Below are 23,614 nucleotides of genomic sequence, written 5' to 3' on the forward strand. Positions count from 1 at the left end.
TAGGGACAGGAACGCAGAAGAGGTTAAATAGCCCCTTCCCACCACCGGCAACAGATCCAGGCGAGTGGCCTCAAGATACCAGGTACTCCCGGAGAATTACCGGGCAGCGTCATCAGGAGGCGTGCCGGTGATGACATCTGGGGGCGTGGCCGGGGTCCCGGGTTTTGCCGGGGATGACGATTTCTGGTGCTCCTGATTGGCCGGGTGCGTCAGTCAGGACCTGGGGGGAGTGTCTTGGGACTCCCAGGACCTCAGGGTGCCGAAGAGCAGATCACTCCACACTGGCAGCATGCATTCCAGGCAGCGCATGCGCAGTACAGCGGAGGACCTGTAACACTGAAAATTGACCGCAGCTGAGCTCAGAAGGATGACAAATCAGATGTCTTGAAGCCGGGTAAGGCTGACTACTTAATGACTGACAACTGACAGCACACCTGACTTAGTAAGATGGAAGGTGCTAGCTGTCCTGATGTCCAGTCCTTAGAGCTGTCCATGGACCAAGACAAGGACATCCCTAAGCGGTCTACTGCAACCCCCAAAAAGAAGGCTAGCAAATGTCCATTATGTACTGCCAGACTCCCAGAGGGTCATGACAAGAAGCTATGTGAAACATGTATTGCTAAACTGCTTAAGGACGAACAGACTTCCTTACTAATATAAGGTCCATGATTAGGGATAAGGCTTAGGCTACTGTCTCAGCGTTAGTGCCACCCCAATCCCTTTATCCTAAAAGGTCCAGATGGGATGTGGACCCAACTTCAGAGGAAGGAGAGGTTTCGGGGTACTCTGATCCGGACTCTGGTGAAGGCGAGAATTCTTCAGTATTGTTCCCGAAGGAACGGAAAAGATACCTATTCTCGTCTGAGAACACTGACATGCTCCTGCAGGCTGTTAGGAGTACCATGAAGGTAGAGAACGCTACGGAACCTTTGTCAATTCAAGACGAGATGTTTGGCGGTCTGAGAGCTCGCAGGAACGGTGTTTCCAGTTAACCATATAATGTCAATGATACTGGAAGAATGGGAAAACATGGGAAAGAAGCTAGTAATCCCAAGGGAAGTACCGTCTTCCCTTCTATCGGGAAGAAACTAAGGTATGGCAGTCCGTACTGAAGATCGACATTCCTGTGGCTAGAGTTTCGAGGACTCATCTGGTCTAAAAGATCCGATGGACAAGAGATCGAGGACCTCCTTAAGAAAGCCTGGGAGTCATCGGCAGCCATCATGATGACAAACATAGCGGCTACCTCAGTAGCTAGATCTATGAGTCTTTGGAGTTAGAAGGTCACATTAAAGACAGGGTTCCCAGGGAAGAAATCTTGAAATTGCTACCGTTACTGAGAATGGCAACTGACTTTATGGCAGAGATATCAGCAGAGTCTGCATTTTGCAGCCAGAAGTAATGCGCTATCAAATGCGGCAAGGCAGGCCCTGTGGCTAAGATCTTGGACGAGAAATACCCAGTCAAAGAACAAAACTTTGTTCAATTCCATTCTCAGGCTCTCATGTATTTGGACTAGTTTTAGATGAGCTGCATGAGAAAAAAGCCAAAGAGGATGCTATCCTTTTGAAAGACTCGCTCCCAGGACTATAAAGGAAAAGGGAAGTCCGGCAGATGGAGCTACCCTAAGGGTGGCAGGGGTAGAGGCTCCTTTCAAGACTAGATGTCAAGACCCGACAGACAATGACGCCAAAGGTATAGGAGGGAGACTGCAGTACTTCCTGGAAGGCTGGCAGGACATTACCCGAAATCAGTGGATCCTGCAGACGATCGCTCAAGGGTACAGGATAGAATTCACCCAGATACCTCCCAAAAGATACTGCCTAACACGTACCGAGTCTCCAGCAGTCCATTAAAGGCTTCTAAAAGATATACAAGAGCTTACGGAACAACAGGTCATAGTTCCGGTGCCCCATCCCCAATGTTTCCATGACCATTATTCCAGTCTGTTCTCTGGGTCATTCCATGTCAAGTGAACCAATGATTTTTACCTCTATATTTTTAATTCTTTTGAGATTTTGTTATTTGGTAATAGTGTGTCAGAGAATGCAAAATGTGAAGAAAAAAAATTCTAGATTTTTTTTTTTTTATTGATTTTCAAAGTTCGGAAAAAGTGCGAATTTCGGTGTTGCCTGCCTTTACATTTCTCCTCATAACTCAGGCTAGAAAAAAGATAGAGAAACAAAATAAAAACCATTCTACTCAGAACTGTACAGGCTTTCACCAGATATGTCACAAGTGTATCTTTGTTAATAATTTACCCATGCGAACGGAAACGCAAAATTTTAAAACACATTTCCCTAAAAAAACGTTTAATTTCAAAATGTCAAAAACTGCACATGTGCCTGCTATGCTCCTAGCCACATCTGTATCAAAATGCAAGTTGGGATCGTGATGGGATCATATTTTAAAAAATAAAACTATTACAGTGTCAATTCGAAAATCTTGAATTCAGATCTGTTCAGCCTGTGGTCTAACAGTGTGGGGTCTATATTTACCAAATAATCCATGATTTTTAGATATTACTGTATCATGTTACAGCTTAGAAGCAGGAGAGGACAGAGAAGAAAGCTTTGTTAGGCCATGTGCACACTTTGCGGTGTGCTCTGCAGGTTTATCCCGCAGCGGAATTGATAAATCTGCAGGGCAAAACCGCTGCGGTTATCCCTGCAGATTTATCGCGGTTTGTTCCACGGTTTCCGCTGCGGGATTACTCCTGTACTATTGATGCTGCATATGCAGTAATATGCAGCATCAATAGTAATGATAAAAATAATAAAAATTGGTTATACTCACCCTCTGACGTTGCGATCTCCTCGGCGCTGCACTCGGCGGTCCGATTCCAAAGCTGCTGTGCCGAGAAGGACCTTCGTGACGTCACGGTCATGTGACCGCGGCATCATCACGATCATGTGACCGCGACGTCACCGCAGGTCCTGCTCGCACAGCAAACCGAAGACCGGACGGCCGCGGGCAGCGCTGAGAGGTGAGTATAGCATCATTTTTTATTTTAATTCTTTTTTTTTTTACACTATTCATGCTTCCCAGGGCCTGGAGGAGAGTCTCCTCTCCTCCACCCCGGGTAGCAACCGCGCATTATCCGCTTACTTCCCGCAAAGTGGGCACAGCCCCATGCGGGAAGTAAGCGGTTCAATACATTTCTATGGGTGCAGAATCGCAGCGATTCTGCACAAAGAAGTGACATGCTGCGGGTTTTAAACCCCTGCGTTTCTGCTCGTTTTTTCCTGCAGCATGTGCACAGCGGTTTGCGGTTTCCATAGGGTTTACATGTTAATGGAAACGCTATGGAAACTGCTGCGGACCCGCAGCATCAAAATCGCCGCGGATCCGCGGTAAAAACCGCAAAGTGTGAACATGGCCTTAGGGCTCAACCTGAGAATGAACAGGGGTAGACAGTGACTGCAGAGCAGATGACAGGCCGGCAGCTCGAGCCTCCAGAGGCCGTATTCACACCAAATCTTATCACCCAGGCAACTCCTCAAATGGAGGGAGAAAAATATTCTTAACATACAGTTCATGTATTGTACAAACCAGGACTACGAAGAGGAGAAGAGTTTGTGAAAACATCAGTTACAGGAAGCAGAACCCATCAAAGGGACTCGGCAATACCACACTGTCATCCCGTGTAGGGAAACAGAAATAAAAACAAGGATTTCTTCATTCAGCAAAGACAGTGAAGTCCATGAAGTGGTAGAAGGCGGCACAAGATTGGCAATGGATGACATAACTGGTTATGTGACCTGTGAATATGATTGGCGCTGGTGGCGGCTACTGGACTCTCCATAGATTGTGAAAATGAAGACGTAGAATTGACTTTTTTGCACCTTCTGGTCCAGCGCTGTCCTTTGTGTATCAAAGAAAACCATACATTGTAAAAGTTAACAAAAATCCAATATTAAGTCAGGTGGAGCCAAACACGGTGACAGGCCGTACATACTCTGACACAAAAGGAAATGGCCATTGTTAGTAAGCGCTTATGGACATTACATTTCACCCACTAGAAGGGACAAATTGATGATAAAAGGCCAGTGCAAAAACCTACTATTAATTGTTTGATTAGTTCATATTTTATAGAACAAGGATTTAACTACTGTACTATTCTTAAATACTTCATAAATGACATGTTTAGTGATATAATAGAAAAAACATTGTTCCATGTATATAAATAGGTCGTAAAAAAATATTGGTTCTTTTAATCTGGTTTTTAACATATAATTAGGATCAGACTGTATTTACAAAATCACACTTGAGGCTATTATGACCTTTTTTCTTTTGGCCTGCTCAGCATTTTCAACCTGAATGCATTGAACAAGTTGTGTTATGATGATTAAGATGTATTTATTCTGGCACTTCGGTATTTGTTTTTTGTGTTTCTTTATTGTTGCATATAAATGTTGAATGCAATAAGTTGTAATTTGAAAAGAAAAAAGGAAGAAACTCACAAACCTAAAATCAGATGATTCAAGGCTTTAAAAAAAAAAAAAAAAAAATTTGATAGGTCCCAAGTTGAATCCCTGTACAAATATAAACAAGAACACAAGTAACACACATGCATGTTTTCACAATTTTAAAACATACGTTTTTTTCACAATTGCGCATCAAAATTTTGAATTTGATTTCTCCAAAATAAAATATAAAGAAACATAGTCTTGTGACATATCAAATGAAAGCCGGTACCGTTCTGAGAAAAATGATGCTTCTCCCACCTCTTTATCTTAATTCTAGCCCGAGATATGATAAAAAATGTAAAGCCATACCAGGCCAAAATCCGCGCTTTTTTGAAACTTTAGAAATCTGTAAAAAATTAACCAATGAAGAAAAAAAATCAAAACTTTTAATTTGTAATTAACTAAAGGTGTACTTCATAAAAATAAAAAATAAAAAACATCTAAAGACGTGAGGTAAAAAAAATATTCATATTTGGATCACTTGATATGGAATGACCCCTCTATAAAAAAAAAACCAAGTGGGAATACCGTACGATAATAAACCTAAAACCATTAAATCAGTGTGTAGCTTACAAACGCTTCAAAATGGAGTCTCTCAGATCGATCATACCATTAATAAGAAAGGACTCAGTAATGAGCACGCTAGAACTCAAACATGCCTATTACCATGTACCCATCTGTCACAGGGCTCTTCTACAGTTCCACACAATCAACAGAGCTAGAGTACAGTAAACAATTCCATGACCTTTATTTAGGCAAAAATACGAAAGGTCCATATACGATCCACCACACAAAGGATAAAATAGTCCAGAACACGAATGCAGTTCAGTAACAGGATAAAAGTCCAACAATCCAGCAGACAGAAGATAGCATAGTCCATATACTCTTCTTTCTCTCTGAGATCCTCTGAACACATCATTCCACACACGGCTGATCGGTGTCTCACCTCCCTGATATTTACAAGTCTCCCTCCTCATTCACAGGTCAGGAGGGGGAAGGTCTCAGGGGCTCAAGCTAGGTCAACATGTCATTAGCATACAATACAGTACTGTGGGGCTGATATCAGATGGCAGCAACAGCCATTCATTAATTAGCAAATAACTCCTTCTACAAGTGAACACCATGAAAATAAGTAAAATAGAAATACACACAAAAATGATACCCACATAGCATATCACACCATCCATGCCTCACATCAGAAATTCCTCAGATTTGCAATAAAAGACCAATTCCGGTGCCTGCCATTTGGTCTCGCCTCTGCTCCACGTATACTTACAAAACTCATGACAGAGGGGGCGTGGCCTATCTGCTGATGGAGTAGGTCGCACAGAGCGGGAGCTCCGTGCTCAGGAACCTTAAAGCGGCTCATATCTCCTTTTCGGTGGCCTCTCCGTCCCTCATAGTGCCGGCTTTGTTCCCTGGAGCGGCGGTGAGTGCATGGGGAAATCCAGAGCCGGCGCCCGTGATCCCTCCTGGCGGATTATTGATTTCTTTGCGGCCTCCCCTCAGCCGCCGCAGGATCCCAAGATGGTGCCTTCCTCACCCAGGGCTTCCCGCTCCTCGCAACGCGGCGCTCAGGTGTCGCTATCAGGCGCTGCAGCGCTGGAATCTGCGGACGCCCCGGTGACTGCCGCTCTGCTCAGGGGTTTACTTGGGGATCTCAGGACTTCCATACAGGAGGATATGCGTGTTATGCTGGCAGAACTGAAGGGGGAGGTGGTGGAGTTGGGGAACCGCACTGATCGCCTGGGGCGCAAGATGGCGGAGCTGGTCTCTCATAATGAGCTCTGGGACGCACATGAGACTCTGCAAAGTTTGGCCGCTAAAACTCATTCCAAGACCCTGGACTTGGAAGACAGGTCCAGGAGGAATAACATTAAACTCAGAGGCATTGAAGAATCTATCATGGCAGGGGATTTGAAAGCTTTTCTAGAGGACTTTATCTTGGCTGTTCTCCCTCAGTTTGCCTCAAAAGATATTATAATTGACCGTGTTCACCGGGTCCCTAAGCTGCCTGGTTTGGGGCCCTCAGTCCCAAGAGATGTGCTCGCACGCATACACTTCTATGAAATGAAAGAGGACTTTCTTCAGGCATTAAGAAAGAATCCAGTTTTACCTGAAAGATTTGCCCGCATCACTGTCTTTCCGGACCTCTCTCCGGGCACTTTGGCTCTCCGTAGAGCTTTCGGGCCTTACACTGCTATCCTCAGAGAAAAGGGCATTTTATATCGCTGGGGGTTTCCCACCAAGCTTCTCATCCGTAAAGATGGATCAATCACCACCTGCCTGACTCCGTCTCACGCAGCATCTGCCCTGTCCAAATGGGGCCTGTCAGCTCCTGGCTCCCCGGTCCCCGCGGGCCCCCCAAAGCCTGGAAACAACAGAAGTCTCAGGGCCCGTATTGTGCCAGACTAGGAGGTGGCTTGAAGCCCACTGCATCTTTGGTTCCTGGCTATTTTCCCGCACAGAGTTGTTTTGGGTTTTTTTTCTCTTTTTTCTTCCTTAGGCTGCGCTGGCTTCCCTTTGAGGGTAACTGCAGCGTTTTTTGCCCCATAGGTGAACTGTTTTTTGAATCTCACCTTTTGGACTCAGGATATTCCTGAATGGACCTTGGTCTCTTGGTTTATCTGTTGTCTGTCCTGTTTGTTCTCCCCTCTTTCTTCCCTTCTTCCTGGTTCCCCTGTACTCGTGCTCTAGTCCGCAGGTCACTTGTTATTTACTCTTTCGCACAGCCCATTGGTGCTCAGGATATTGTAAGACTGTTTATATACCTTTGCTATGAGTATTTCGTTATATTCAATTAATGTTAATGGCCTCAACTCCCCGGGCAAGAGGTCTATTGTCTGGCGGCAGTTGGGTAAATCCCGTCGGGACATTTTATGTCTTCAAGAAACGCATTTATTGGAATGTGACAATGTTAGAATGTACTCAGGTTTATATCCGCACCAATTCTTTGCAAATGGTCCGTCAAAAAAGGCGGGGGTAGCTATTTTCTTTAGTAAAGCTGTTGCTTTTCATTTGATCTGTTCTTTAGTGGATCCGATGGGTAGGTTCATTGTAGTTCTTTGTCTTATTAATAATGCCCCTTACACCATTGCCTCAGTCTATGCTCCCAATGTAGGTCAGCTTAAGTTCTTGGAGGGTTTTTCCAAACTTTGCACGACATTCAACATGGTCACAAACTGATTGCTGGGGATTTTAATGTTCCAATGTCTAAAGTGTTGGACTGTTCTGCCTCCTCCTTGTCTAGGAGTGAGGCAGGGCCGCTAATTAACTCTTATAATTTGCATGATATTTGGAGATATCTGCATTGCGGCGAGAGGGACTACACGTTCATGTCACCCAGACACATTTCCTATAGTAGGATTGACTATGTGCTGGTGAATGATGTGGCCCTCCCTCACTGCATTTCAGCAGATATAGGTTGTATCACTTGGTCGGACCTTGCCCCGGTGTCCCTTACTCTGAGAGACCCTCTCGCTATCAGGCCTCCCTCACATTGGCGTCTCAATACTCACCTTCTTGCAGATCAATTAAACTCCCAGTTTATGGAAAGAGCCTTGCAGGACTTCTTCTCCAATGATACCTCAGATGTACAGGATGATACCCTCTGGTTCGCCCACAAGGCGGTGGCTAGGGGCTGCTTTATCAAAATGGCTGCAACAGCTAAGAGGAAATATAATTCGGCTCTTCAATTTGCCCTAGACGAAATAGCTCGCCTCGAATCTGCCCATAAAAGTGTCTCCTACCCCAGCGCTCTTTTCTGATCTCTCTAAGGCCCGCATGCATGTTCGCCATTTGCTTCTATATAAAGCTGAGAATGCCTTGAGGAAAACCAGAGCCAAATTCTTTGCAATGGGTGACCGGGCAGGTGCTGTTCTGGCTAGGCGTGTTAGGAGGAGAGAGGCCCAATCCAAGATTCCATTCCTGCTTGGGTCTGACGGTTCCCGTGTTTATAATCCTATCCATATTGCTGAGGAGTTTGCTTCCTATTATTCCTCACTCTATGATCTTGGCTCCGACTCGGGAGTCCCTCAGCCCTCGCAGGAGCTAATTTTGGCATTCTTGGAAAAAGCTAATCTCCCTTCGGTCAGCACGGAGCAGCTTTCCTTTCTGAATTCTCCCATTGTTGAATCTGAGCTATCTCAAATTATCAGGGATGCTAATAAGTGTTCTTCTCCAGGACCAGACGGTTTTCCTTTTCTTTACTATGCACAGTTCTTCTCTGTCCTCTCCCCTTACCTTCTACGCTTATTTAACAACTGGGTGTCGGTAGGTAGCATCAGGGCTGAGGGGTTGGAGGCTTCCATTGTGACTCTTCCTAAACAGGGGAAACCCACAACATCCCCGGGGAATTTTCGCCCCATAGCACTCCTGAATTGCGACGTTAAAATCTATGCCAAAATTTGGGCCAATAGATTGCTATCGGTGCTCCCCAGCCTTATACACCCCGACCAAGTTGGGTTTGTTCCCGGCAGACAGACCAGAGACGGCACTAGGCGTCTGATCGATCTTCTGGATGTGGTGGAGGGAGGGTCTCCCCAGTGTATTCCTGTCTCTTGACGCCGAAAAAGCGTTTGACAGGGTGCACTGGGGATATATCGAGCTCACGCTGGAAAAGTTTGGGCTTACTGGGCATATCTCCAGAGCCGTCATGGCTTTATATTCCAATCCCTGTGCGTCGGTTCGCTCGGCCGGTTTTAAATCTCGGATGTTCCCCATTTTGTCAGGGCTGCCCCCTCTCCCCCCTTATCTTTGCTCTGATCATGGAGCCTTTGGCTGCCATGGTTAGACAAAGTGCAGACATAAAAGGGGTGCGGGTTGGGGGAACTGAACACAAAATTGGACTCTACGCTGACGATGTGGTTTTGACATGTACCTCGCCTCTATTTTCGTTGAACGCGATCACCTCGATTTTAACCCAATTTTCTGCGGTATCATATTACAAACTTAATCTGACTAAATCCGTAATTTTTCCCCTCTTCCTCCCGGTTGCTCTTCAAATTCAATCTAAATATGCGTTTATTTGGGCCCCTCTGAGCTTTTCGTACTTGGGCATCCGGATAACTAGGTTGGATGACATCGTTCATTCTAACTGTGAGGAAGCTCTTTCAGGGATTAGGGGGGGCATGGAACAATTATCGAGCTCTTCGCTTTCGTGGATGGCCCGTATACAAACTTCTAAAATGTTATTTCTCCCTAAAATTATTTATCTATTACGGTGCCTTCCCCTTTCCATCCCCTCGAAATATATCTCAGCTTTCCAATCGATCATTGATCGGTTTATCTGGAACAAAAAACCTCACAGGGTCAAGCGTCGAGTTATGTCCCTTCTGTACTCTATGGGTGGGTTGGGCGCTCCCTTGATTCAGTTTTATTATAGGGCGGCGGTTCTAGAGCCTCTTAAATTATGGTGGGAGGGGAAACTCACTTTTACCCTGGGTTCTTATTGAATCCCATTTTGCCCCCAAGAACTCTCTTAAATTGCTTTTGGAGCTCCAGTTGCTTCATGTCTCTCCTTGTGGCCCTTCTCTTCGTACTATCAAGACTGCTTCTAAACTTTGGGCGTCACTTTGCACCTCTCATCTCTTGTTTATGTATGACTGTCTCTCTGCGAGCCTTGGAATATGCTATTGGGCACACTTCTCTGTCCTCCTGGGGGAGGCACGGGGTTCACCGGGTGGCTGACCTGTTCGGCTTGGACAGTCTGTTGTCGTTTGAGGTCCTTGCAAGTAGATTTTCTCTTTCTAACAAAGATTTTCTTCAATATCTACAACTTCGTAGTTTCCTTAGGTCGCGTCGGCTGTTTGGTGCGCCCCCGCCTCTGTCGGAGGACCCGGCTCACCGGTTCTTCAGACCATCCACCATAGTGCCCCATGGCATCTCTATTCTCTACAAGGCTCTTATATCGCATGATATTTCTGATAAGCTTCCTTTTATGATTTCCTGGGAGTCCTCGCTGGTTTTCGAGGCTTCCCTGGAAGACTGGCAGTTTGCCATGGTGCATCCTTCTAAATTTTCCTCATGTCTGGGCCATTTGGAACAGTCTAAAAAGATCCAGCTTCATTGGTATCTTACCCCTGTTCGTCTTGCCAAATTCAGTCCCTCTTCCTCCCCTCTCTGCTGGAAGGGGTGTGGGGCTATTGGCTCCGGCTCCCATGTCTGGTGGTCCTGCCCGCAGGTTCAAGTCTTCTGGCGCCAGGTAGAGTCCTTGATCGCTGAGTTAACTCGCCTTCCCCTTGTCTTGAGTGGGCATCTAGCTGTTCTGGGTATTTACCTCATAGAGTTCCCCTCCCCTCTCCGTCCTATGATCTCTAACATCCTGGTCGCTGCCAGGCAATGCATTGCGAACCACTGGAAATCTCCCGATCTTCCCTCTAGGGCCGAATTGGTTTCTAAAATTAATCTCCACTTCAGTTATGAAGCAATTATGGCTCAGGGTCTCCCTAAGAAGAATAAGGTCCTCTCCTGGTGGGATCCTTGGGTGTCCTCAGCTTATGTATCCCCGTCCGCCCTTACTCTCATCTAATAGCTATATATTGGAATATGTGATTTGTTTTACACTGTGACCTTGTATTTCTGTATTGGATATGCTGTGGTCTCTGGTCACTATGTACTTTGTTTTTCCCTCTTTTCCCCTTGCTTCCCTTTTCCCTCTCCCCTTCCTTCCTTTCCCCTGCTGGAGATATTTGTTATGTTATGTACCTCTCTTTTTTGCTTAATAAAAAGTTAATTGGTTAAAAAAAAAAACTCATGACAGAGGCTATGGCCTCCTTGAGAGAAAAAAACATTCTCATCGTCCCATACCTAAACGACCTTTTGTTGATAGCAGACCCGCTACAACAGATGGAGGAATCTCTAACAGTAACCACGTCACTCCTGCAGAGACTGGAGTGGGTAATAAATTTTAAAAAATCAAATATCAGGCCAGAAAAGAAGAAAATGTTCCAGGGGGAACTGCTAGACTCCAAACAGGAATACTTATTCCTTCCAGTGCAAAAACAACAAACAATCAGGCGAGAGATTCAGGCGCTAATGAAACGGAAATACATATCTATCAGGAAAGCCATGAGGCTTCTAGGTCTAATGACTTCATGTATTCCCAGCGTACAGTGGAGCCAGTTCCATTCAAGGGCCCTTCAACGGAGGTCCTTTCAGTGTGGGATGGCAAAAAAGATTTGTTGGACAGCAGAATGTTATTGCCTGGAGAGGTAAAACAGTCCCTGTCATGGTGGACCAGTATAGCAAACCTCAAGGAAGGGAGACTCTGGAGGGTGTTTCCATGCATAAACAACACCACGGATGCAAGCCTCAGAGGCTGGGGAGCTCACATAGAAGGATGTTACCTTCAAGGAACATGGCCCACATCTGTACGCAACAGTTCCTCAAACCACAGGGAATTCTGAGCAGTTTGGGAAGCACTGAAAAGAGTTGCACGAACGGCATGTCAGGGTCTTCTCGGACAACTCGACCACGGTATCCTTCCTTCTACATCAGGGAGGTCCGAGGCACTGTCACTTGCAGGACCTAGCAGAGTCAATATTTTCCTGGGCAGAACTCACGGTAAAATCCATCACAGCAGTACATCTGAAACGATCAAAAAATCAGATAGCAGACTTTCTCAGCAGGGAAAGGGTGCAACCCTCGGAATGGTCTCTAAACGAAGACCTCTTTGTTCAGCTAACCCAGCAATGGGGCACACCACAAATAGACTTATTTGCCTCAAGGCAAAATACAATGGCAAAATAATTCTTCTCATTAAATCCAAGAGACAATCCAACAGGGGTAGACACCTTTGCACAGAGGTGGGATATGGAGCTTGCTTACTCTTACCCACAACTCGCTCTAATACCAAGAGTTCTGAGGAAAATACAGGAAAGTTACACATTGGTAATCTTGATAGTCCTATACTGACCCAATTGGAGCTGGTTCTCCCTACTGAAGTGGATGGCGTTGGAAGATCCAATTCTCCTACCATCAAGGCAGGAGCTTCTGATGCAGGGGCCACTGGTCCATCAGAATCTAGAGATGCAACTTTTAGTGTGGATCCTGAAAAGGAGATCCTGAGGTCAAAAGGTCTGTCAGAATCAGTCATTTCAACCATGCAAAGAAGCAGGAAGCCAGTGACCTCGGCCATAAAGTCCAGTATTTATCACTCAGGGTCTAAATATCCCTCAGATCCTAGATTTCATTAACCCCTTCAAGACGCAGCCCTTTTTCGTTTTTGCATTTTCGTTTTTCGCTCCCCTCCTTCCCAGAGCCATAACTTTTTTATTTTTCTGTCAATATGGCCATGTGTCATGTCGGACCCTGTTCAGACCAGGTCGTTCGACAGACAGTGGAAATTCCGCTTTTGACCACTATGCGCTCATTGGCGTCGGCTAGATTTTATCTAGCTGGTACGGGGTTAATTTATCTGGTGCTCGGATTGGAAGCTGGGCCATGCCCACTGCCTTTAAATAGTTCTCCTGAACATTGGGCGTCGCCGATTATAGCTTCTGTCTTGTGCGTTGTTATCTCGGTCTGGAGTGGTGAGCTAGTTGGAGAATCGTTGCTGGTGGTGTATTTCCCTTTGTCTTATTTGCTCCTTCCTATATTTGTATTTGTTTTGCCCTTTGCATTTATAGTGTATTCCTGAGTGACTGCGGCGTGGTGCTTACTTTTCCATTATCCTTGTCTGTGCTAACTGTGGGTATTGGAGTGTGGTCTTCACTGGGTGGTGGGAGGTAGTTTCAGCCTAGGGTTGAAACAGGAGATAAGGCGAGGGTGGAGGCCCAGACATGCACACCATCAGTGTAAACTCTGGGAGAGGGACAGTCAGGGCTTCCCTAGTCTGAGGGAAATCGCAGGGGCCCGGGTTATTAGCTTTTTCCTGCCTAGGTCTCCCGTGACATTATAATCGGCCAACATTATTTCCATGGATCCCATGATTTCCATAACCTGCCAGTTTGAGGCGCTGTCCCTACAGGTCACTGAGTTAAGGGGGGCAGTGCAGCAACAGGGACTAGCAGTGTCTAATGTGCAAGCTGGAGTTACAGGTAAAGTTGATGAGCTTAAGTTTCCTTTGCCTGAAAAATTTGCTGGGGAACGCAGTAAATTTGTTTCTTTTCGTGAAGCTTGCAAACTGTATTTCCGTATGCGCCCGATCTCCTCCGGTAATGAGACTCAGCGTGTGGGCCTGGTGTTGACATTATTAAGCGGGGATCCCCAAGCGTTTTCTTTGCCGTCTGATTCTGTTACATTTAACTCGGTGGAGAGTTTTTTTCTGCTCTAGGACACATTTACGACGACCCGGACAGAATGGCTCTAGCAGAATCTAAGATACGCACTATTTGCCAGGGGGAGCGTGTTGCAGAGGATTACTGTTCTGAATTTCGCCGCTGGGCGGTCGACACACAGTGGAATGATCCCGCGCTGTGGAGTAACTTTATTCATGGAGTTTCTGATAGGGTTAAAAAAGCCCTTCTGATGTACGAGACTCCTGCTTCACTAGATTCTGCTATGAGTCTTGTCCGCATTGATCGCCGCTTGCGTCAGGGGGTTCATGAGACGCCGCCTGTGGGTGAAGGTTTAGGTTCATGTGAGGTTGCTGCAGGTGAGCTCACGGAACCTATGCAAGTCGCAGGGGTATTACATGTTAAGAATCGAGCCCCTGTACTCAGGAAGCAGGGAGACTGTTTTTACTGTGGTAAAACTGGTCATTTTATTAATATCTGTCCTCTGCTGTCAAAGAAAAACGCAACGGCGGAAAACTTCTAAGCTCAGAGGGTGTGGAGGAGTCCAATCTGAGCTTCTGTATATCCTCCATGATGGTTTCTCAGTGCATGCTCCCTGCCAAAGTTGTTGTCGCTGGCAGAGAGCTGCCAATCACTGTTTTTGTGGATAGTGGTTCTGCCACAAATCTCATTGATGAGGAGTTTGCGCGCACTGCTGGTTTTAGGATCGAAAAACTGCCTCATCCTATCCGCATGGTCACCATCAATTCTGCTCCTCTTCCACAGGGGGAGATTACTGAGTTTGTGGCTGAGGTTAAACTCCACATTGGGGTTCTTCATTTCGAGCAGGTTACATGTAAGGTGCTCAAGAGTCTTCCGGCACAATTGGTTCTGGGTTTTCCATGGTTGTCTACACACAATCCGGTTATTGACTGGAAAACTCAGGACATAATTCAGTGGAGTGATTTCTGTCAGGAGAATTGCTTGGCCACGTGTGTTTCTGCTGTGACTCCTAGCGTTCCTGAGTCACTTCTGGATTTTGTGGATGTGTTCTCTGAGAAGGGTTGTTCAGAGTTGCCACCACATCGCTCCTATGACTGTTCTATCAGGTTTAAACCAGGGGCCAAGTTGCCTAAAGCAAGGATGTTTAACATCTCCGGTCCGGAGAGACAAGCGCTAAAGGATTACATTGCTGAAAGTTTGAGCAAAGGGCACATCAGGCCTTCATCCTCTCCTGTGGCAGCAGGGTTCTTCTTCGTTAAGAAGAAAGATGGTGGACTACGGCCGTGTCTGGATTTCAGGGAGTTAAAGCAGATTACGGTTTGTGATCCATACCCTATGCCATTGATTCCGGATTTATTCAACCAGGGGGCAGGTGCTAAGTGGTTTACCAAGCTTGACCTCAGGGGGGCGTACAACCTCATAAGAGTCCGTCAAGGTGATGAGTGGAAGATGGCTTTTAATACCCCTGAGGGTCATTTTGAAAATTTGGTGATGCCATTTGGGTTGACAAACGCACCTGCAGTGTTTCAACATTTCATTAATGATGTGTTCTCGCATGTTTTGGGGAAATTCGTTATTGTGTACCTAGATGACATCCTCATATATTCTTGCGACCGTGATGCTCATTTAGATCATGTCAGGCAGGTGTTACAGCTTCTCAGAGAGAATAAGCTATATGCAAAACTGGAGAAATGTGTATTTTCGGTACAGGAGTTGCCTTTCTTGGGCTATATTGTGTCTGCTTCTGGGTTTAAAATGGACACCGCTAAGGTGCAAGTGGTGTTGCATTGGGAACGGCCTGATAACCTAAAAGCACTTCAGCGGTTCCTTGGGTTTTCTAATTACTATAGGAAGTTTATCAAGGATTTTTCTATTATTTCTAAACCGCTAACTGACATGACTAAAAAGGGTACCAATTTGTCCGTTTGGCCTGATGCTGCTGTGTGCGCATTTGAATCTCTTAAAAACAGGTTTGTTTCGGCTCCCATTCTGGTGCAGCCAGATGTATCGAAACCTTTTGTTGTAGAAGTCGATGCGTCTGAGGTTGGTGTGGGGGCGGTGCTGTCACAAGGCGCATCCTTGAGCGGTTTGCGTCCATGCGCCTATTTTTCCAAGAATCTGTCGCCCGCCGAACGTAACTACGATATCGGCAACAGAGAGTTGTTGGCAATCAAATTGGCCTTTGAGGAATGGCGACACTTCTTGGAGGGGTCGCTTCATCAGGTTACTGTTATTACCGACCATAAGAATTTGCTTTATTTGGAGTCTGCCAAGCGTCTGTCTCCCAGGCAGGCTCGCTGGTCATTGTTTTTCACGCGGTTCTACTTTGTTGTCACTTACAGACCTGGTACTAAAAACACTAAGGCGGATGCTTTGTCCAGGTGTTTTCTGGGGGGAGAGCCTCGGGAAGATCCAGTACCCATCCTCCAAAAGGGTGTTGTGGTTTCGGCTCTCACTACCGAGGTTGAGGCTGAGATTGCCGAGGCCCAGAAGGAGGTACCATCTGAGCTTCCCGTCAACAAAACGTTTGTACCGCTTCATCTCCGCTTAAAGGTTTTGGCAGAGCATCATGATGCTGTCCTGGCTGGCCATCCAGGGGTTAGGGGTACCTTGGAGTTGGTGTCACGTCGGTTTTGGTGGCCCAAGATCCAACAGGACGTGGTCTCATACGTGTCAGCTTGCACCACGTGAAATAGGACTAAGACGCCCCGCTCCCGTTATGTTGGCACACTACTTCCTCTCGAGGTACCTAGTAAGCCATGGACGGAAATCTCCATGGATTTTATCACTGACTTGCCCTCCTCAGCTGGGAACACGGTCATCTTGGTGATTGTTGATCGGTTTTCTAAAATGTCGCACTTTGTGTCTTTGCCTTCGTTGCCTAACGCTAAGACTCTGGCTCAGGTATTTGTGCAGGAGGTGGTCAGACTTCATGGGGTTCCGTCTGACATCATTTCTGATAGGGGGTCTCAGTTTGTGGCAAAATTTTGGAGAGCATTTTGTTCATGGCTGGGGATCAAGTTGTCTCATTCTTCGGCGTTTCATCCTCAGTCATATGGTCAGACCGAGCGTATGAACCAAAATTTGGAACAGTACTTACGCTGCTTTGTTTCGGATAACCAGGAGGAGTGGTCGAAGTTTCTTCCTTTGGCTGAGTTTGCCATCAATAATCACCGCCAGGAGTCGTCTGGGGAGTCTCCGTTTTTTTGTGTTTACGGGCTTCATCCTCAATTTTGTACTTTGAGTCAGGGGGGCTCTTCCGGCGTCCCGGAGGAAGACCAGTTAGGAGCACAATTATCATCAGTCTGGAGGAGAGTTAAACAGCGCCTGTTGAGTGTGGGTGCTAGGTACAAACGTGTGGCTGACAGTAGGCGTGTGCCAGGTCCGGACCTGAGTGTGGATGACTGGGTGTGGTTATCCACAAAAAACATAAGACTCAAAATACCATCCCTTAAATTGGGTCCACAGTTTATTGGTCCATTTAGGGTCACCGACGTCATTAACCCAGTAGCGTACCGATTGGAGCTTCCTACGGTGTATAAGATACACAACGTGTTCCACAGGTCTCTTTTAAAGAAGGTGGTGGGTTGCGTGGACGCGGCGCCTATGCCACCTCCAGTCTTGGTGGATGGTAATTTGGAATTTGAAGTCTCCAAGGTGGTTGACTCTCGTGTAGTGCGCCGCACTTTACAGTACTTGGTACACTGGCGTGGTTATGGGCCTGAGGAGAGGTCCTGGGTACCAGCCTCGGACGTTCATGCGGATCGGCTGGTCAGGTTTTTTTTACCGCCGCCATCCGGACAAGCCAGGTCCTATAAGCCGTGAGGGCCCTGGGGTCCCTCGTAGAAGGCGGGGTACTGTCATGTCGGACGCTGTTCAGACCAGGTCGTTCGACAGACAGCGGTAATTCCGCTTTTGACCATTATGTGCTCATTGGCGTCGGCTAGATTTTATCTAGCTGGTCCGGGGTTAATTTACCTGGTGCTCGGATTGGAAGCTGGGCCATGCCCACTGCCTTTAAATAGTTCTCCTGAACATTGGGCGTCACCGATTATAGCTTCTGTCTTGTGCGTTGTTATCTCGGTCTGGAGTGGTGAGCTAGTAGTTGGAGAATCGTTGCTGGTGGTGTATTTCTCTTTGTCTTATTTGCTCCTTCCTATATTTGTATTTGTTTTGCCCTTTGCATTTACAGTATAGTGTATTCCTGAGTGACTGCGGCGTGGTGCTTACTTTTCCGTTATCCTTGTCTGTGCTAACTGTGGGTATTGGAGTGTGGTCTTCACTGGGTGGTGGGAGGTAGTTTCAGCCTAGGGTTGAAACAGGAGATAAGGCGAGGGTGGAGGCCCAGACATGCACACCATCAGTGTAAACTCTGGGAGAGGGACAGTCAGGGTTTCCCTAGTCTGAGGGAAATCGCAGGGGCCCGGGTTATTAGCTCTTTCCTGCCTAGGTCTCCCGTGACACCATGTGAGGCTTTATTTTTTGCGGGACGAGTTGTACTTTTGAATGACACCATTGGTTTTACCATGTCTTGTACTAGAAAACGGGAAAAAATTCCGTGTGGTGAAATTGCAAAAAAAGTGCAATCCTACACTTCTTTTTTGTTTGGCTTTTTTGCTAGGTTCACTAAATGCTAAAATCAACGTGCCATTTTGATTCTCCAGGTCATTACGAGTTCATAGCACTCAACTTGTTGCCTTTAGCGTGAGTTTTATTGTAGTGGTACAAATTAAACGTTTCGGTCCCACACTTGGACCTTCGTCAGTAACTACATGTGAAACATAACAAAATGTGACAATGAAAATCATAACAAAAATAGAAATATTTTACAAAAAAAGAAGTATATACATAAATGCTGAGGATAATATTTTGGCATAATTCACAACAATGGTCAAGTGTATACTGGAGACATATGCTAGAGGGACGTCCTGAGTATCCAGGATAGAGTGCTCCAATGGTTATAAGACAATTTTTGAGAAGTGTGAGTGCCCCAAACAAGTTAGAGAGGTGAGATACATACCGTACTGCTGTAATAGCGTGGGGAGACAAAAGGGATGGAAGACACACAGTAACGGCGTCTGTAGGCATGTAAACAGAATCCCAAGCGGAAATGGTGAGGATTGTTAGATGGTAAGTGGGTATAGAGAGTTAAGGGCTATAAGGTGGACCATACCTTAATGCTGTAATACACAGGGACGGTACTATTGGTGTACAAAAGAGGAAAAAAGACGCAGTGGAGGGTTAGAAATGCCTCCTCATTGTGAGCCGGGAAGATACACTACATGCTGCTGTGAGGAATTTACCTTGTAGAGACCGTGGCTGGATATGGTGGGAGCAGACGCGGATTCCACCGCTGGTCTGCCGGTGTGCGGTAGTATCGCCCTTACATAGAGGAAGGGGCGGGACTGACAGCGCTGAAGAGCCAATCGGCGACGGCGCCGTAGACCGGAAGTGACGTCGCGCTAGACTAAGCCGCTCGGTACAGCTGTTTGCAGAGCTGTATGGCGTGGTGAGCGGATGTGACGTCCGGTTGTCAGAGTAACCGGTAAACACAGTCAGTGATTGCTGGTAGTTGCAGTGTTGTAGCGCTAAAGAATAGTGCTTAGAGCGCTACAACACTGCAACTACCAGCAATCACTGACTGTGTTTACCGGTTACTCTGACAACCGGACGTCACATCCGCTCACCACGCCATACAGCTCTGCAAACAGCTGTACCGAGCGGCTTAGTCTAGCGCGACGTCACTTCCGGTCTACGGCGCCGTCGCCGATTGGCTCTTCAGCGCTGTCAGTCCCGCCCCTTCCTCTATGTAAGGGCGATACTACCGCACACCGGCAGACCAGCGGTGGAATCCGCGTCTGCTCCCACCATATCCAGCCACGGTCTCTACAAGGTAAATTCCTCACAGCAGCATGTAGTGTATCTTCCCGGCTCACAATGAGGAGGCATTTCTAACCCTCCACTGCGTCTTTTTTCCTCTTTTGTACACCAATAGTACCGTCCCTGTGTATTACAGCATTAAGGTATGGTCCACCTTATAGCCCTTAACTCTCTATACCCACTTACCATCTAACAATCCTCACCATTTCCGCTTGGGATTCTGTTTACATGCCTACAGACGCCGTTACTGTGTGTCTTCCATCCCTTTTGTCTCCCCACGCTATTACAGCAGTACGGTATGTATCTCACCTCTCTAACTTGTTTGGGGCACTCACACTTCTCAAAAATTGTCTTATAACCATTGGAGCACTCTATCCTGGATACTCAGGACGTCCCTCTAGCATATGTCTCCAGTATACACTTGACCATTGTTGTGAATTATGCCAAAATATTATCCTCAGCATTTATGTATATACTTCTTTTTTTGTAAAATATTTCTATTTTTGTTATGATTTTCATTGTCACATTTTGTTATGTTTCACATGTAGTTACTGACGAAGGTCCAAGTGTGGGACCGAAACGTTTAATTTGTACCACTACAATAAAACTCACGCTAAAGGCAACAAGTTGAGTGCTAGGTTCTTTTTGATTATGGTTTATGAAGGTTTGGGATCCTAACCTAAGCACCACCCCTCTCAGTAGTGCACACGGTATTTTGTATGATATTACGAGTTCATAGACACCAAACATGTCTAGATTATTTTTTATCTAGGTGGTGAAAATAAATTCCAAACTTTGCTAAAAGAAATTGCGACATTTTCCGAAAGCCGTAGCGTTTCCATTTTTCGGGATCTCGGGTTAGGTGCAGATATGTTCTTTTGATCGCCCGTTATTGCATTTTAATGCAATGTCGCTGCGACCAAAAAACCGTAATTCTGGCATTTTGATTTTTTTTCTCGCTACGCCGTTTAGCGATCAGGTTAATCCTTTTATTTTTTTGATAGATCGGGCGATTCTGAACTCGGAGATACCAAGCATGTGTAGGTTTGATTTTTTTTTTTATTGTTTTATTTTGAATAGGGCGAAAGGGGGGTGATTTAAACTTTTATATTTTTTTATTTTTTTCATATTTTGAAAACATTTTTTTTTTACTTTTGGCATACTTCAATAGTCTCCATGGCAGACTAGAAGCTGCCATAACTCATTTGGCTCTGCTACATACAGGCAATGATCAGATCACCTGTATGTAGCAGAATTGCTCACTTGCTATGAGGAGGTTAGAAGCTGGCATAGCCTGATTGGCTCATCATATCGCTGCTATGTAGCTGAATTACAGGCTTGCTATGAGTGCCGACCACAGGGTGGCGCTCACAGCAAGCCGGCATCAACAACCATAGAGGTCTCACATGATCGGGGGTCGGCGATGCGAGCATTTCCGGCTGCGTGGCCGGAAGCGGTAGTTAAATGCCGCTGTCAGCATGTGACAGCGGCATTTAACTAGTTAATAGTGGCAGGTGGATCGCGATTCCACCTGCCGCTATTGCGCGCACATGTCAGCTGTACAAAACAGCTGACATGTCGCGACTTTGATGTGGGCTCAGCGCTGGAGCCCACATCAAAGGGGGAGACACGACATGCGCCGTACTAGTACGGCGCAAGTCGTGAAGAGGTTAAAAGTACAAATTTCAGCCCTAGGCTCTTTTTTTTTTTTTTGACTATCCACTAGCCAATCATCCCTGGGTGGTAAGGTTCGTTAAAGCTACTCAACGTATTAGGCCCACAATATGTTGTGAAAACCTTAGGGCTCACTCACTGAGAGCAATCTCTGCTTCGTGGGCAGAGAGTGCGGGGGCATCCATGGACCAAATATGCCGGGCGGCAACTTGGTCTAACTTAAATACTTTTTGCAGACATTACAAGCTAGACGTTCTGAAAAATCAACAGATGGTCTTTGGGAGGACCAAGCTGTAATCCCAGCCTAATAGGAGTTATTTGGTATTTCTCCTGGTGGTGCTGTCAGGAGAGATGTCCTGGAAAGTAGGAATTAGTCCTACCTGTAATGGTGTTTCCAGGAGTCCATCATGACAGCACCCCTTTTTTTACCCTCCTCCGAATTTCCTGTCTGATGTGTGATACGAACATGTGTAGAGGAGAAGTTCAAAAAAATTGCGTTGCACCCATCCTGGTGTGGTACTTTGGAAAATCACTGAAGGATGGTGGTGGGGAGGGGCTATTTAACCTCTTCTATGTTCCTGTCCCTATCAAGGATAAGAAGGACAACCTCCTGGTGGTGCTGTCATGATGGACTCCTGGAAACACCATTACCAGTAGGACTAATTTCTACTTTTCACCTTCCTGACAGGCCAATTTTTACAATTCTGACCACTGTCACTTTATGAGGTCATAAAATGAGAAAAAAAGAAAGCGCAATAGGGTCTTATCCAATGACAAAGGGGTGTCAGGAAAAGGGGAGAATACACTCACCTTGATAAGCTGCTGAATGGCAACACATAACAGGCATATAACAGCTGTTGCACAGATACCGGTCGAGAGGACGACCACAGATACAAAGGAAAAGAACGGAGGAGAATATTGGATTACAAGCAGCGCATAAGTGATACCTTCGTTCTTTTCCTTTATGAGGTCATAACTCTGGAACGTTTCAATGGATTCCACTGGTTCTGAGAGTTTTCTTGTGACACATTGTACTACATGATAGTGGTAACATTTCTTTGATATGACTTGCATTTATTTGTGAAAAAAAAGGAAATTTGGTGAAAATTTAGCAAATTTCAATCTTCATTTTTATGCCCTTAAATCAGAGTCATAATGCATAAAATAGTTAATAAATAACAAAAAAGAAAGTAAAAAGCACTGGCGCTCCTGATAGTTCCTAGTGGGGGAACAAAATTGCTGAATGTAGAGTGCTGCTGGTGATTGTGACAGGTTCTGTGTAGACCTGTAAAGTATATCAAATGAAAAAAAGTGGTATTCACCTGCGCTTCAAGCCAGAGCCCTTGAAATGCATTGGTTGGCTGACTAGCTATACTAGCACACCTGTCCTCTTTAGCCCCGTAGCGTGGTGACGTCAACAGTAGCTCCGCCCACCCTCTCCGACCGCTACCTCAGCGCTGCATCCGGCCGGGGCACGCAAGGTTTCGCGGTCTCGCGGTTTCTGCCGCCACTCTCTCCTTAACCCACCGCTCTGCCATAGCGGTACACCTAGCGGTGGCTCAGACTTTCCACAACCGCTTCCCTCCGCACTCAGCACCACAGTGAGTACAGCATATTTTATGTGCACAAAGCAATTGTGGCATATTAGTGCTCCAACATACTAGGGGATCATTTCTCCTCATCTCAACATATGGTCAATCAATTCTAATCACAGTAATCCTTGTCAGCCAGCACCTGACGGTCATCTTAGTACCTTAACCTAACAGAATCCTGCGCTACTCCCACCAGCAGTAAGTTTATTGTGTACAGGGAAAACTAGACCGCTTTTATTTAAAACCATACCTATAAAAGGTTGTACATTTATTTAAGCAGGAGCATCTACTATAAACCTCTGAAGATTAAACAACCGTGGTCATCACAATACCCGCATCAATTGCAGATACACAGGGATCACGTCTCTTCATTGAACATTTCCATTTAATATCTGAGTGAGTATATATTATAAATCTATTTAGTCTCACTATATTCACCAATACAAACATTTACCCTTTTTTTTTTTTCTCATTCCCCTAAGATTCTGGTAGTGCTTTAAGGACCTATTACAACATCCACTGCATAACCAATGATTACTCATTAAGTAAGTGCTCTCTTATTCATTTATTCATCTATTTTTCATTTTATTGTTCATTCTTGTAGGCAGCGCAGGTGAATACCACTTTTTTTCAGTTAAACCCTTAAGCCCCGAGGGTGGTTTGCACGTTAATGACCGGGCCAATTTTTACAATTCTGACCACTGTCCCTTTATGAGGTTATAACTCTGGAACGCTTCAACGGATCTTGGCGATTCTGACATTGTTTTCTCGTGTCATATTG

The sequence above is a fragment of the Ranitomeya variabilis genome, chromosome 6 (assembly GCF_051348905.1).
Source record: "Ranitomeya variabilis isolate aRanVar5 chromosome 6, aRanVar5.hap1, whole genome shotgun sequence".
In the NCBI taxonomy this organism is placed as follows: Eukaryota; Metazoa; Chordata; class Amphibia; order Anura; family Dendrobatidae; genus Ranitomeya; species Ranitomeya variabilis.